The sequence below is a fragment of the Cicer arietinum genome, chromosome 3 (assembly GCF_000331145.2).
Source record: "Cicer arietinum cultivar CDC Frontier isolate Library 1 chromosome 3, Cicar.CDCFrontier_v2.0, whole genome shotgun sequence".
Lineage (NCBI taxonomy): Eukaryota > Viridiplantae > Streptophyta > Magnoliopsida > Fabales > Fabaceae > Cicer > Cicer arietinum.
Window position 1 is genome coordinate 20,501,243 of NC_021162.2, and position 4,507 is coordinate 20,505,749.

Genomic DNA, 4,507 nt, shown 5'->3' on the forward strand with positions numbered 1-4,507 from the left:
GGACAAGCATAATGTCTTTTCCCTTTTTCTTTATAAAGAGTGTTTTATCAACATTTCCTCTTGAAAATTTTTGCTGTATGAGGAAATTGCTGAGCTTTTCATACCAAGCTCTTGGAGCTTGTTTGAATCCATAGAGAGCTTTTGTTAGTTTATAAACATGGTTTGGAAAAGCAGGATCCTCAAATCCTGGAGTTTGACTAACATAAACTTCCTCTTGGATATCTCCATTTAGAAAAGCACTCTTTACATCCATTTGATACAATTTAAAATCCATGATACAAGCATAAGCAAGCAAAATCCTAATTGCTTCTAATCTGGCCACAGGAGCATAAGTCTCATCATAATCAATACCTTCCTGGTTGTAGCCTTTAGCAACTAGTCTAGCCTTATTCCTTGTTATTACCCCATTATCATCCATCTTATTCCTAAACACCCATCTAGTTCCAATTATATTTTGTTTTCTAGTTTAGGAACTAAGAACCAAACTTTGTTTCTCTCAAATTGATTAAGCTCTTCTTGCATGGTAATTATCCAGTCATTGTCCAAGAGAGCTTCTTTTATATTTTTAGGTTCTACTTGAGAAACAAAAGCTGTAAAGTTACAGAATTGTCTAAGGGATTTTCTAGTAGCAACCCCTTTAGAAATTTCTCCTATGATGTTGTCAATAGGATGGTTTTTGTTGAATCTCCATTCCTTAGGTAAGTCATCTTCCCTTATAGGTTCTATGTACTCAATGTCAGTTGGAGGTACTGCTTCATTTGGTTCTTTTGGATCTGATTCTACAAATTCATCAAGAGAATCACCAACTATAAGAGGGGTACTGTTCAAGTTTTTGGTAAACATTTCATCAAATTTTATATGAACAGATTCATCTATAGTTTTAGTTCTTTTATTGTAGATCCTATAGGCCTTACTAGATTGTGAATATCCTAGAAAAATTCCCTCATCTGCCTTAGAGTCAAATTTCCCTAGATGCTCTTTTCCATTATTCAATACAAAACACTTGCATCCAAAGACTCTAAAATAGGCAATATTTGGTTTTCTACCTTTGTATAGTTCATAGGGTGTTTTCTAAGGATAGGCCTAATTAGAACTTTATTCATCACATGAGTAGCTGTGTTTATTGCATCAGCCCAAAAGTATTTTGGAAGCTTAGAGTCATTAATCATTGTTCTAGCAAGTTCTTCTAGAGTTCTATTCTTCCTTTCTACAACTCCATTCTGTTGTGGAGTTTTTGGTGCTGAGTAAATGTGGTGAATTCCATTTTGATCACAGTAGTTGTCAAAAGATTCATTTTGAAATTCTCCACCATGATCACTCTTAATGGAAACTATTTTCTGATTCTTCTCATTTTGAACTTGATTTGCAAATTTTTTGAAAATTGAGAAGGCATCACTTTTGTGAGACAGAAAATAGGTCCATGTATATCTAGAGAAATCATCAACTAAAACATAGCCATAAAAATTTCCTCCAAAACTTTTTACTTGAGAGGGACCAAATAGATCCATGTGGATCAATTATAGAACTCTATCAGTTTGTACTAAGTCTATTGATGGGAAAGAAGACTTAACTAGTTTACTTTTCTCACAAGAGTCACACAGTTTGTCCTTAATAAATTTTCTATTTGGAAGACCTAGCACTAGTTTTTTGATAACTAGTTTGTTAAGATGGTTTACATGTATGTGAGCTATTCTCTTATGCCACAACCAATCTTCATCAGATTTAGATAACAAACAACAAACATTATTTGCAGACAAAGAGTCAAGATCAATCATATATATATTATTTACTCTTTCACCTACCAATTTTAAGCTATCATCTTCCTTGTGCTCAAGTATACAAGTATGTGATGTAAAATATACCTGGTAGCCTTTATCACAAAGCTAATGCTAAGCAGATTGTGTTTCAAACCTTTTACATAGAGAACATCCTTGATTACCGTTGTTGATTCACTCACTATGTCTCCAGCACCAAGTATTTTGCCTTGGTTGTTGTCACCATACTTTACATATCCTCCATCTTTTAAATTAAGAGATATAAATTTTGATTTGTCTCCCGTCATATGCTTGGAACATCCACTGTCTAGATACCATGAGTGAGTTTTGGATGTCAAGCAGATCTGCAAAACAAAATTCAGATTTTTGTTTTAGGTACCCAATTTAGATTGGGTCCTTGAGGGTTAGTCTCAATCACAGGTTTCTTTGCTTTCCAAATTTGTTTCCATCCCTTGTTAGCAAGTTTTTTCAGTTTACAATTAAATGATATTTGTCCTTTTTTGCAACAGAAATGGCATGAAAAAGTAGAGAATTTACTGTGAGTTGGTTTACTGCAAACATCATGAATTGACTTTGATTTAACAAATTTATGACTCTTTTGAGCATTCCTATTTGTTCTATAACCAATTCCATATTTTTCATTTGCATTCTTTTGGTTGCCAAGAAGAGCATTCAAGTTGTTTCTACCATTTGTAAATTTTGCTAAATCAGATTTTAATGACACAACTTTTCTTTCAAGTTCAGTACAGCTTGTTTGTTTATCAAGTGCTTCCTTTTTCAACAATTCATTCATGCCTTCAAGCAACTTATGATCTTTTTTAATTTCTTCATACATCATGCCATTGTTTTTCTAACATTTTCTTAGTGCAAATCAATTGTTTGACTACCTTAATATGTTCATCATGCAATTCATTGAAAGCATCATGCAATTCTTCATAAGAGGGATTAGAGGTAGTACTTACATCGCTGTCTGAATCTGAGTCAATGTTGGCCATTAGACACAAGTTTGCTTCTTCATCTTCTGAATTTTCAGAAGATTCTTCATCATTGTCATTCCAAGCTATGTAGGCTTTTTAGTTTTTGAAGATGGTTGATCCTTACCTTTAGCTTTCACAAACTTGTTTCTATTTTGCAATTGAAAACATTCAGATCTAACGTGGCCTGATTTTCCACATTCATAGCAAGTTATCACTTTGCTATCATTTATCTCATTCTTGTTGAAGCTTTTTGCCCTTGAACTGGATGGTTTCTTTGATTGGACTCCTTTCTTCTTCAGAAATTTCTTGAATTTTCTGACCAGCATTCCGATTTCAGGTTCTTCATCAGTTTCACTTTCTGAATCATCAGTACAGGTTTCTGGTTCAGATTTTACTTTATGAGTTTGAGCCTTCAGAGATAGTCCTTTTCTTTTCCTATCAGTTTGCTCTGACTCATTTAATTTGTGCAGCTCCATTTCATGTTCTCTGAGCTTGCCAAATAGGGTGGCAATGGTCATGCTTCCAAAATCCTTTGATTCAGCAATTGTAGTGACCTTATGTTGCCATTCTCTTGTCAAGAATCTCATTACTTTGTTTATTTGTTGCTCATTGTCAATTACTTTTCCTAGAGCATTCAGATTGTTAATGACATGTGTGAACCATGTCTGCAGGTTATTGATTGACTCATCCTTCTTCATATGGAAAAGTTCATATTCATGCATCAGAGTATTTGTTCTGGCCCTCTTGACATCAGTTGTGCCTTCATGAGTTTCTTGAAGTGTATCTCACATTTCTTTGGCAGTTTTGCAATTTGATACCCTGAAAAACTCATCAGCACTTAAAGCAGAAGTTATTATATTTTTGGCTTTTGCATTATAGCCAACTTTTTTCTTATCATCATCAGACCAATCAGCTCTTGGTTTCTTGATAAATCATCCATCAGTGCCAGCAAGTTTAGGCACATAAGGACCATTTTCTACTGCATCTAAGATGTCAATCCCACTTGCCTCTAGAAAGATAAGCATTCTTTCTTTCAAGTACATGTAAGCAGACCCATTAAAGGCGAGGGTCTAGCTAAAGAGGCACCTTCACCCAAGAATTCAATAGAAGTCATTTTCTTTTTGAGAACTTAGTCTAAAAGATTAGGCTCTTGATGCCAATTGTTGGTGTAAATGACCTTTATCCTTAGGAAGTTTTATATGATATTTTTAACTAGATTATCTAATTCCTTCCTAAGTGATGAATTTAATATCAAAACCAACTTGTTTAATATTAATTCCAATTTAACAGTAAAAGATTCAAAAATTTATTCAAAACTAAGATTCAAGAACATGTGCATTATCAAAATAAAGAGTATAGAGATAGAAAAGTGTGCACCCTGGATTTTTATACTGGTTCGACTATCAGTTTGATAGTCTACGTCCAGTCCTGGAATCACTCACCGATTCCAGCCTTTATTAGAAATGATTTGAGTATGTTTACAGATTTTCCAGCACCTCACAGCCTATACATCCAACTCAACATCAATCTTCTACAAAACCAATCTATCCCTAAGAACTACTCGCCAAGCTCTAGCAAGATCAGATTGAGGTCTCCTTTAGATGATCACACACCCTAAAAGATAACCACCAGTTTCATAATACTGGATTTCTACACACTTTCTCTTACAAAGATAATTCTTTAAAAAAAGACTAAAAACTCTTTTTTCAATCACTATCAAATCTCACACTTAATATTTGCCAATAGAGTTTTATG